Here is a 13,245-nt window from a genome sequence, read left to right as displayed (position 1 = left end):
TCTGTTCGGAAGCTCTCTGTCGTTGAAGACAAGAGTCTTAAGAATTCACCATCTGCAATGAATTAGTTGAATTCATATGGAATAATTCAAGTCATTTACATTAGTCATCCACCACAAAAAATATGTATATGTATTTTATATATATATATGTATGTATATGCATATGTATATATTCTATCAGTGATTCCTGTAATTTAGGTGGAATGCTTATCATGGAATATGAGGACTTCAGCATCTAAACTGACTTCTGAAGGGCAGCATCTAGGGAAGATGTTTTAGGGTGGCAGAGATCCCAAGCTTGAGCAAATGCAAGGATGCACTCAATATGAGGAGCCAGCAGCAGTAATTTTCCAAGCAGAGATAGTTCAGTGAGGACAGAGAAAGCTGCTTATCTCTTTTTATTATTTTTTTTTAAAGAAACAAGAGACTCATTATTTGCAGACAGATACAGGTGTTGGCTAAATTTTTTAACTCCCCAGACTAATGTAAGAGCTTCTTTGTCAATCTGGGAAAATCTGGAAGAGCAGAAATTTAGAAGCAAAGTCAATGGGCCTTTGGATATGATCTTCCATTACATATGAATTATTACTCTTCTTCCATATGGAGAATCAGCTCAAAGTAGCTTTAACTGTGTTTCAGTGTATGCCCCTTTGATGATATAACCCATCTGTCTCTATCAGAAGCTTTTTGAAGACATGCGTACCAACATTTCATGTCTAAAAATCAGTACAGAGGATGCAATATTCCCGGTGTGCTTACCAAGAATGAAAGTTAATAACTGAGCCTTCCCGGACTGCTGCTTGTGTAATAGGTGTGCCTTAAATCAGCCTTCCACTTCAGTTAGGAATGTATGCAAAAGGTATTAGACTCACACAGACTTAGGCCTAACACTGTTGTTAGGGTGTATGTGCAGATGGCCAGCCCTGACACGTGGCTACACTGACAAGCTAACAAAAATTATAAGACGCTACAGAGAACAAAAGGAGAGTAATGTGTATGCAGATGGCTAATCCTGACTTGTGGCTATACCAACCAGATAGCAGCATGAGAAATGGTAGAAATGAAAGATATTATAGACAACAAAATGGGGGTACTAGCTTAAAGGAATTGCTAATCAGGGCAGAAATTACCAGAGCAACCATATCGCAAGTACTGGAGAGGTATAAAGTCAGCAACATTAGCGCCAATGGGAAAGAGGAGGTAGGAGAAGAGTGTTTATTTGGGAGTGGATGAGTGTGGTAAAGAGAAAAACTTGGGAAGGGAAAAGGCAGAAAAAGAGAATATAAGCAGAAGTGAACCTGTGACCACTGCTATTCAGGGGTACCTGCTGGGGACCCCTCTGTTGATCCTGCTTGGAGCAGGAGAATAGAGCTGTTATTGTTTTGACCATATGTGTGCATGACTTATTTCTGTGATGAGGGGGTACATGAGGTGTTTTACCCCCAAAGCTGGTAAGGCAACACCTGGAGGGGATGGACCAAACATCCTAGTAGCTGTGGTATTTAAGTTTTAACAGAATCCATATTCAGCTGGGAATGCAAGCCCTTTATATATGATAAACAGGTTCACGAAGGCCAGCAAGCTTAACAAGCCATTCCCAAGTGCTGAGAAACACTCGATGCCTTATGCTAAGCTGAACTCAGTGTGGTTGTTAGCTGCCAAAACCAGTCGTTACTATCCATGTGCAGAGACTTAGAATGGAAGTGGTAATGCTACTTTTTTTTTTACTCAGTAGTGTAATAGCTATATGGGATGTGGGAGATCCAAGTGTAGTTCTATCCCATACCTGAATTAGTTCTACATCTAATGTCTAGTATGGGAATTTTACAGGGCCTCAGGCATAAGATATGTGCTGAGCTGCTCGGTGTTGTCAAAGCTTTCTCACGTGCCTATCTATGACACATGCATATCTGGAGCATTGTTACGTACCTGAGGTACCTTTATGCCGACGATTACAATTGCTTAGAGTGTCTTACTAGTGTTTTATTGAAATTTGGAGTATATAAGTTTTGAATATACAAACTTTACTGCAAAAACTCAAGCATGTGCTTGGTTTTGTATGCTTTAAAGTTCCTGTTCTGATGTAAAAGACCCCATGTGCCTTGTCCTACAGTATAAGTAACTCTGGTTTTGGATTCATCATTTTTTGGAACTCTGCAGGAGTTTTACACTCTGCTGATTACAGCTGAATTTCTTACAGCTGTTTTCTAAAACAGAGGACACTTCATCCTTTGTTTCATGATGCAGAAGCTTAGCATATGCTGTTTACAGTTTTATGTTAACTTCACTACAATAAGGCCCAGGCGAGTGATACGTATGTATTTTAGAAGCATTGAGGTTTTCCTGCAACTGTGCTTGTAAGTAGTCTCCGATTGTCCTGCTGTGAAATTACTAACACAGCATACTTCGTACTAAGCTCCACTTTAAGTTTTCCCCCTTTCGCTTGTAAAGGGAACCAAGTAACACTTTGTTTATTGTCTGCTAAATTATATAGTTGTAGAATTGCTAGGACATTCCCAGTAGATTCCAGGTTGCTCTCTACAAGATGATAGAACTGAAATCTTGTCAAAATGGCCTCCTGGGACAGTGGTTTGCTTTTTGTGTTGATCTGAACATTTTCTATATTTGTCCCACTCTCTTTGGAGCTTTCCTTTCAAGCAACAATTTAGGGTTGTATGACCACTTCCTGTGAGAAAGCAGAGAGTCTAATTTAACTTTTAAGTGTTCATTAAAATGTGATAAGGGTAGATTCATTAAACCAGACCTCTTCAAATACTTCAGTATACCGCACAGACCCTGTCATTTAACTTGTTTGTCTTATCTTAGATGTTTACTTCAGTGAAGTAAGCAGAAATGCATGCTGAAAACTAATCTTTTTCTAAAAATGGACTATTAAGCTCATTTTAAAAATAGTTTAACAGAGCCACATTTTCTCTGCAAAAAACAAACACATACATGAAGGACAGCAAGGATACTGGTTGTGCAATAGAGCTTCAAGCCCTTCTTCCATTTTGTGTGTGAAAAACATGGCGATAATGAAAAGGTAGAGACTATGAAATAGCTACATGGTGCCTTAGGCACTAAAGAGAATACAGACTGAAACCCTGAGAGTCTTGAATATCTATGCAGGTTGCTTTATTCTCTATAGAAAATCCTCTTTTGCCTTTTACCCTCCCATATTTTAGGAAACATGACAGACTTATTAGCCAAGACTTATTAGCCAATGATCGTAATTCCTTCCTTAACTAACATGAAAATTTCTATCCCTTCTATTAAAGGGTGGAGAGAGACAATAGTAGAAAAAAAGCATTTAGGCGAATGCTTTCATCAACTTTCATACCTAATAGAAACTGTCGTGGAAAACAGACAAGACTGCAATGAAAATATGTTCTCAGTCTTCTTCCTTTCTTGAGTTGACTTCCTCCAACTGTATAATGTAATATTTTATTGTTTCCATGGACGACTTACCTATGATTACATAGCCAGAGGCAGTACATGTAATGGCTGGTCTCTGAGCCCAAACTGCTGAGAGCAGTGTGTATTTGCTGCTCTTCATGCTGTGCAGAGAAGGTGAGCATATGGTCCATTATTTTTAAGTTTTGTGTGAAGAAGCAAATAGAACCTACAGAAAGAAATCACGGCTGGCATTCACCAAGACTGCAGAAATCATCAGGTGAAATAATTAATTTTTCCTTGGAATAAATATATGCACATTGTACATTAAAAATTACTTGAGGAAGTGTGTTTATAGCATAGTTTCTGGGATCAGTGAGCAGACTTAAGTTGCTATGTTTGTAAATCTTTGCATTGCATTGATAGTTTACAATAACAGGTTTAAAAGTAAATAAGGGTACACTTCATGATTCCCTTAAGGATACACATGGGCTTTGTACAGAGTAGACATCTCCAAAAGACCTATCAGAACTGTATCAAGGAAAAGCTTTCAGATCCAAGTAGATTTCTTTTGTGGATACAGATACAGCTGCTGTTGCACTAAACATGCATCTCTTGAAGAGAAAGTTGGGTACTGAATAATGAATTCTGCCCAAGCCTCAAGCTCTCCTGGACTTTTCCCTATAAATTTCTGATGAATTGGTAGTACTGCACTAAAAAAATAGATTAGAAACTGACTGATCCCCCTTAAAATAGTGACCTCAATTTTATAGATGTTAAGAATCACAAACCAATCAAACATTCTCCCTCTTTTCATTAGAGACAAGCATTTTATTTTACTTCTCATTTGTATTTATTTCTTCTCAAGGACCTATTTAGATTCTAGCACAATATAAGACCATTCTCCCTGAGGTATATTGTGATTTCTGAGCTTGTGAAGAGAAAAAAGTGTGGAAGAGACTATAGCATTGGTTAATTTATTTACAAGTACCTGCTTCTACTGATTAATGTTTGTCTGAACCAGAAGGAATCTGCTTTCAAGTCTTTTCATTAAAAATGTGAAAGCAATTTTGCTAACATAAACTATTTGTTGTCAGGCATGTCACAGATATTTTACACTCTATGGAAAGTTGAAAACTGTTCTTTTTTTCTGTCCTTAAACCTAAACACTTCCATTGCCCAGAAACATGCTGTTGGCTAAACATCTCAGGTCTTGATGTTCTTAAGTTCCACCAATATGTGTTAATAACCTTTCTCCAAATTTCCTGCTGTGTAACTCAGAAAAAAATTTGCACTAGTTTCCCATCCTGAGCACTAGTAATTGTGCTTAGTATCATCCTTGGACTTAGATGGAAGAGTAATTCCTGCTACTGCAGGAACCTATGGACGCGATCGTACATTCTGTATTGGCTCGGAGGTCAGCCTAGGTGATCAGAGTTCCTTGTTACTTTAAAATACTAAACTGGATTGACATGCAAGTAGATGGTATAGTTTCGCCAGAGTTACCAGAATACACTAATTTACATCTAATGAGGATGCAGCTGTAAGAATGTATGGTGAGTGATGCATTGCTGCCATAATAGCATCTCTATTTTGGGGTGTCCTGTTGGGGTAGTGAGCATGCTTAGCCTAGCAGCCCTTTAAATCCACAAGCCATCTTTTACTTATGTTAGACAATGAATGATTGCTTTATACTTTGAAACTGTACATATCCTGACCATAAAGTCTCATCGTGAATGCCTAATGGTGCCTGAAAAAATGACAGAGCGGGAGGGTTACACAACCGGTACAAAAATTGTAGGGACTGGTCCCAGCCATCCACTAATCAGACTGATAGCAAGTGGAAAGAAAAAGAGACATAGACACCCTTCTCGCTCCCACGGTTCCTTAAATTTCACTGATTCCTTGTGCAAAATGTTTAATAATATTGGTATATGTAATTATTTCTGTTACACTGGTTTTTGTGTACAGATTATGAACAATTCAAACTATCCATCACTACTACCAGGAATTTGTATGTTCTCAGTTTTCATAGGGAGCAGTAGAAGCTCTACCCAAACACCACTGAATCTAGTGAAAGGATTCTACTGACTTTGAGGAACAATGGATCAGTATCCAAATGAGGTAGAAAATTATTTTCATTGCTCGTTGTTTAGTAGAAAGTGATCTAAAGAACAGCAGACTTTAAAAGAAAACAATGAAAATAATTCATTCAGTCTAACTGATCTGATGTTATAGAAATATTTGTCTAGGATCAAATTAATTTGTGTGAAAGAAACATTCTGAACTGATAGAAAATCTTGTCTTTCCTTTTCCTTGCTATTTGATTGCAGTTCAAATTACTTAATAATGGAATGCAACTTTATAAAATGACCATTGCATGAAAAAAAGGACAACTAAATAATATCGGCACTTCTGTGATAAAGGTATTGACCCAATTCTTTGTGTTTGTATTAAAAAGTACATGGAATATCACATTTCCTCTTCTCCATGCTTCCAAGTAATACACAACTATGCAATGATTTCTCAGTGATCCAAGTCAAGTGAAATCTGAGCAGCTTAAATCAGCTTTGTGTTCCTGAAAGTGAAAACAGCCCAGCTTTGTCATGTGATTCTTTCTGGTTGTCTTATATACTCGTGCCTATGCCTGCACTAAAATTGCTGTCCAGCAGTGACTTTTTTGTGTGTGTCCAGTTGAGCACATGCCAGGACATACTGAAGTAAAACAGCCACGTGTTCTTTTAGCCAGGGTACTGAGGTGTCTTGCAAAGACATGGGTTCACAACTCACCAGAGGTATTTCATGGCAGCCCTTACCAAAAATCCCCAATATTTGTTTAGAACATTTTCTGGGGCTGAATTCACATAGTATCAGTCTGTCTCTGGGGGGAAAAAAAATTAGCCTTCATTCAGCAAAGGGGGACAGCACAGCACCATGCATTATCAGATCTCATGTTTGTTCTTGTATGAAATAATGTATTATGCAATAAATGCAATATGAAATCATTCTCCCTGTACACATATCAAAATTACATGTCAGTACTATACAATAAGTTAGGCATATGGCATGAAAAACAAATGTGAAAAACTGCTTTACTGGAAAACAGTCACAGAACATTTCAAATATCTTCAAATATTTATGCTCAGGCCTGTGTTTTCTGGCCTCTAAATGATTTTTTCACAGACACAAATGTATAGAACAAAATTGATTATATAGGATATTACAAACTATAGTTTTGTAAACAAAGACAACAAAAGGCCAAAACAAGAGCAAAATTTTGGGGCAAGGAGATTTTCCAGTTCTTAAAAAGTTTTGATGACTATTGAAACTCAAACCCCCACGAAAATTTCCAGTATTCAGGTTGTATCACTGTTTGTTAAGATGTAATGGGGATTTGTGTCTCTGCTTTAAAGAAATAGGCAAACTTGTCAGAACGAAATGTCTCAAGTGAAAATATTTCACCAGGTCTATTGAAAACTCAAAATGTCCTTCTATTTAGTAAAATCAAGAACGCCCTATCAAGGACAAAGAAAAGAAGTAACTAAATAGTCAGCAGTAAGCAGAATATAAACAGTGTATGATGGATTAAGACCAATAATGAGTTATTGCTGACTATGCACATTATCTTGTCACACTGGACTGCAGAATAAAAGTATTAGTGGATTTTACCATGAAAATATTTCTGGAACTCATTGAACTCATTCTTACCCACAGACAGAGAGTGGCAGATAGAGGTACAGATGTTTGATTATTGAAAACAGCACAGACTGTTAGTAAAACAAAGCTGTTCATTGACTTAGCTCAGAACTACTGAATTAATGTTTTGCTGAAGTTACTTGAGCAATTTACCAAGATCCATTCAACAGGAAGCAGTGAGCTGGATCCAGCTCTGCCAGCCAGCCAGATGTTGCATGCTACCTTCATACCTGGGCACCATGGCTGCAGACAGAGATTGTGAACTGAGAGGTCAGGAGACCTGCAAGAGGCACGAGAAACCAGGACCTATCACATGACAAGGATGCTGGCGAGGTCTGGGCAAGAGTCACTCAGCCCAGACTTGGAGTCTGAATTTGACTAGTGCTGCTTTCTGGTAGAATTCATCTCCTAAAAATTAATTCTTGTAGGATGGACAACCAAACCTTCCCTGAAGTTCACCGTGCCTCTCAGTACACTGCCCAACATGTACATGGGTGTGAATGTTGGATTGTCCTAATTAAACACCTCTAGTGCTCTAAGCTGCCTCATGTAGGACTCACCCCTCCATGTTAACGAACTGCCTAAACCTTTCCAAGTCCTATTGTGGTTTACCTCCCCCATAAGAGCCATCAAAATCCTACTCACTCCATCCACAAAGAGCTTAACTGGAGACCAGGTAGACCATGCAGATAATTTAAAATCAAGAATCTCAAACAAGGAATGCCAGTTGCTCACTACATTTGTTCATACCCACTGTGGCCTTGAGACAACTTATATTTCACACTCTTCCGGGTGATCAGGTTGCTTCCTGGAGGTTTAAATAAGGATTGTCAAAGAAAAAAAGGAGCTGTATCTCTGAGGTCTTTTCTTTCCCCACAGGAGAGAGATGTGGCCACTGGGAAAAGCGTGGTGTTGCACAAAGACAGGGAAAAGGCAGAGGAGGAGGAGGATGCAGCAGACAGGAGAGCATCTTGCCAGCCTGAGCCTGACCATCTGTCTCCACTAGGCTAAAAAGGAAATACATCATTCATGATTAGGGTCTACCCATCTGATATACAGCCCATTGGATATAAAATGAGGGGGCCATCTGTCGTTGGGGGCTTGTGTCCCAGTGAAAAGATAGCTAGTTAATCTGGGAAGCCACGCTTCACCTAACTGTTTTGTGAAGGTTTACTGCAGGCTTCATGACCTGAATGCCTTGCAGTCTTTAAGGAATTAAGTTTTCCTCACAGCATGTTTGTGAGGGGGAAAGTATTATTATCCTCATTGACGAGTGACAGGGCCAGATCCTTAGAGATGCCCGTCTCTCAAGGAAATCAGTGAGATAGTGGGATACTAAGTACCTTTGAGAATTAGAGCCCAAATCACTACCTAGCATCCCATAGGAAATCCTTCAAGGAGCCTGAGTTGAACCTGTGTGTACCAAGTCTCAAGCCAGCACATTAATTGGAATCCCTTTTCTTTTACAGACAAACCTTCTTCACTTAAGTCCTTCAGCTGTTTTTCTTAATGTTGGTAAACATCTGTATATAGAATTTTATGCATAAACTGATGCCTACAGCTACATATTGTCCAATTCATTCACATTTGAATGCATGACATCATGTACACTGGGATTTATAGGGATCCAGGATATTATTATTGTTGCCATGCCGTATATTTGTATTATGACCTTCCTTAAATGTACAGCATTGTTTTGTTAAGCAATCAGAATGCAAATACCACTGGCACAGCTAAAAAGCATTGAAGTATTCCAAGTACACAAAGTATGCAAACTGTGCAGTAAAGCACACAAATCCTAACAAGCTCATTAGTACCATACTGCAGTGATTAGAGAGCAAAATGTTTTCTGTGGTGCACCAGTCACACTATACTGACGGAAAGCTTCACAATGTTGTAATGCAATGTTGCCACTCAATTGTGTATTGCTACGGTAGTCATATTTTGCTAGTATAAACTGTTCTGAAAAGGACGCTATTCTATGCTTGTACCCAGGTACCCTTCTTGATTAACATTAGGCACTACATATTAATTGTGATGAGGAAGGTGGTAAATATAAATATAAAAAGTATGGTCTTTAGTTAGACCAAAGCCCCATCTAGCTTAATATGCCTTCTCTGACAATGGCCAAAAGTATACTTTTAAGCAAAGAAACCGGGCCTATATACCTGGCATAGCATTCAAGTTTCCAGCAGCACATATATTGAAATGTGAAAACTAGGTCGTGTAGGTGTCCTGTGGCAGTTTGATTTGCATCATCTTCAATACTGTAACTTAATGACTCAAAACCAGATTACCAGATTATTGCTAGTGTTTGTTTATCTCTGCCAATATATATATTTATACATTCACACAACAATACACTGGATGCCTACTGTTCAAAAGAAAGGCACATATGTTCAGTACGGTCACTTCAAAGATCTTCTGAGACAAAGACTAGTTTCAAAGTAAACTCTTCCTACGGTATCATGATGTCAGGAATGATGTCAATCCTTCTCTGGGCAGAGGCTGCTCAGGGTTCCTTCCTACACTGATTTTTTGTGAATCTGTGATTTTCTAGCTGCTACAACAGCTAGGAAGTTAGGTTTTACCTACTCTGAAACAGGAAAATATCTTTCATTCTGCTTGATCGTATAATGTAATATTTCAACTGGAGATACCAGACAAAAGAAATTGTAAGGGTCATGAGCGGATCACAGTTCTTTGGTAAGCCATAGCCATAGTGTGGGAGCTAAACTGCTATGCGTACATGTATCTTATGGCGAGGAGTGGCAGACAGAGACAACAGGTTTGATCTGCCTCAGCAAAAATGTTTCTATACTATTCACTGAACATAGGTTGTGGCTCTTGTGGACACTGCTATGCAGCGTGCCTTTGCTTTTTCACTTGAGGAGGAGCTCCTTGCTACATCTCAGGGTATTCCTGACAACTGGTCTTAGCAATGGATTTCAGCTTCTTCCTTTGCAGCAGGACCTGATCAACAACCAGCCTGGCATGCTGGAAAGAGACAATACAAGTATATAGGCAGCTGTGGTGGTGATGCAAACTGTGAAGTACTTTTAAAATGTATCACCTCAGTGGCTTCCCTCAGAAATTCATGCGTCTTTAGGGTGAATTTCTCTTTTGAGAAGTGGTCCTTTTATAGCGCAGGAAGCATTAGGTATGCTCCTGTCTCAGTCAAAGGGTTTCCTATGCGGTGCCAACAGTTACTCAGCAGTACTGATTTTGCAGGTGAGATGTATCACAGTGTTGTTAATCTGCAACCCTCTGCAGATCTCTATGCACCATGCACGCAAAGTCTGAAATGTAAGCAAATTTATGCTGCACTCATCCTTTTTGTGGTTATTAGTGTCATTTAGTATTATCTTCCTCCAGCAAATTGACTCACCAAGCAAAATGCACAAGTGCACTTCAAAGTAGATCACATTATCACGCCTACCTCTTCTGAAGAGCCAAGTGCCATTACTACTTTTCACAAGGAATAACTGCCTGAACTATTTCACGTTCTGCAGTGCATCAACAGTATACTTCCTCCATTCAGTTAGCAATTCAGAAGAGCGATTGAACAGTGATTCATGACTATCATATTGTTGTACAATGGAAAGATAAAATCTAATGTATCAGTTTATGCCTCTTAAATGTTAGGGTATACTTTTCTGAAGCCTTTTCATTTAGATTTGCAATTGTACTGTTCCTAAGGTCTTGATCTTATTTGGTGCCTCAACAAGGTGTTGCAATTAAAAATACTACTTTTACTCATAGAACATTTTGGAGGTTTGTCTCTCAACACTAGTATTGAGAAGATATATACTCCTAATTGCACGGTGAATTTCACAGTCAGCTGTAGACAAAAAAGGACTAATGATGGTCAAGTGCTGATAGGATTTTATTTCAGAAGTATTTTCATATTGTTCTCTATCATTCCTTCTTCCTCTGTGCGCTTTATTTTCTAGAAGGCAAATGGAGCACCAAAGAAATATAGTGAGGATGTAGACTGTTAAGTGATGAAGACAATGACTAAAACTATGAACTTGGGAAAAAAAAAAAAAAAAGAAAAGAAAACAAGAAAGTTGAAATTAGGAACCAGAAGAAATTTTGGTTAAGAAGTATAGTCAGGATGGAGGTTAAGGGTCAGAAGCCAGAGCAACAGACAGTCTACTAAGCTGAAAAGCAAAGCCAGAGCCCAGTCAGAATTGAAATTGTATGTGTAGAGTTGAGAAGCAGCTAGGGCTTGAGCAGGACAAGGAAGGACCACTCAAGATCCAAGGATGAGGGCTAAATAAACTGGAATAAAACAAAGGAATGATATCATAGCCAGGGATCACTTTTTGCAGCAGGGAGTAGCCTGTTGACATAGCTTCTTATGTTTGATTGCTACAGCTGTCACAACCTCGAATCATAGGTGGGTCATTGGTCTCCTGGGAAACAGACTGTGGTAAGGTGGTGGCTCCTTGCATTTTGATTGCTCAGGAGTGCTTGTCAAGAGGCTGCCAGGAAAACGGCCAAAGTAGACACTAGAGCTCCATTCTCAGTGATTTTCAACAAGACTGACCTTTGTGCCTTTGAAGATCTCCCCTTTGTTCTCTGCAAAATGGTGATTTCCAATGTAATGTTATTTTAAAAATTATGCACACTTAGTTTCTCTGTGACCTCTGTTTGCTCATTTCCACTGCACTTGATGTCACGGCAAAAGAAAGGTAATGATTCTTTTTTGTAATTGTAACTAAAATGCTACCATAGCAGAAGGTATGTGTTGGCCAAGGTCTTCATTATGCAACTGTATGCAGATCACTGTGAATTGCATCATTCATCTAGTTCAGTGATGCAGCAGCAAGGTCACTGGGCATTTTTAAGCTAATGATGAGACCATAAGTCTAATAAATGTGCTTTATAATCACAGTGAACATATTGTTGTTGTCATAGATGTTATTCTTTCAAAAATCACTTGGCAAACATGACTAAAACACAGCCCTTATGTGTTCTTTGACCTCTCTTAAGAATGCACCATCAGGAACCTTGAGCAGGTGACAGACTGTTTAAACAGATAAGTCATGGCCTGCAGCTAGAAAATCAGTACTTCTAATGGCACCATTGCAGTTTACTTAGAATAAATATGCAAGAGGCTAAATTAGCATGGAATCAGTGAAGGGCAAATGTTGACAGAGAGCAGATGTTGAAAAGGAACATATCCATTAGTAAAGCCAACACAGGTAAAGTGAGTTCAGTTTCATACTACAACTGTCTAGGCAGGTTCACATTAATTATCCATTTATTTTTGTAGACTTTATGCTGCAATAACCCCTTACTGGTCAATGCAGTAGACTTTTTTTTTTAATCTGTCAGAATACACATTAACTACCAAATGCATCAAGTCACTGTGAGCATTGCTCTTACATGCAGTTTAATCATAAGGCTTATCAGAAGCTGCAATAGCTGATTTCTTTGAAAGGATATGTATCATCTCCCAGCCTAGGTTACCAGATCACTAACACTTAGACCTCAAAAAGTAGTGGTGCACTGCCCAGAACCTCAGTGCAGCTCCACTCACTTGCAACCTGTTACATATGTGCATATTTTTGGCCACCAGGCACGAACAAACCCTTAACAGCTTGACCACTAAATATGCTCCTGACAACAGCAGAGGAAAAAGAAACTTAAAAAGAGCACAATCTACTGAATTCTTGCTTAACTCGACCCATTATTGATATGAATAAAGGTTAGTAATTCAGTGAAAAATTCACTTATCATTTGGTAGACAGAAAATATCAACATGTAAAGAAGGTGGATTAGCAGACAGCTGAAATAAACATGGTGGCAATAGAGGTCTAAGACAAGGCACAGAGCTGGCATGTCTTGTTCTCAGATGACATAAACAATACAGTCATGAAATTAGTTTTACTGCTTTTGTATTTAATCCTTCTGGGGTGTCCATGCAGACCCTCCCCACACCCCAAAACAGAAAAGTATTACCCTTTCTTAACAGGGCTATTTCACCAAGAAGCACAGCATGTGTCCAATGTGTCGGCAGCTTTCAATCCTCAATTCAGTTTACCAACAGTTAAATTACTCTAGGTCTGTATATAATCTTTTAAAGATGACAAAAGACAAGATGGTTTTTGACAAATAATGGAATCTTGGTGCTACGAACCTGGCCCT

The sequence above is a fragment of the Dromaius novaehollandiae genome, chromosome 4 (genome assembly GCF_036370855.1).
Source record: "Dromaius novaehollandiae isolate bDroNov1 chromosome 4, bDroNov1.hap1, whole genome shotgun sequence".
NCBI lineage: Eukaryota > Metazoa > Chordata > Aves > Casuariiformes > Dromaiidae > Dromaius > Dromaius novaehollandiae.
Note: the sequence above shows the minus strand (reverse complement) of the source record.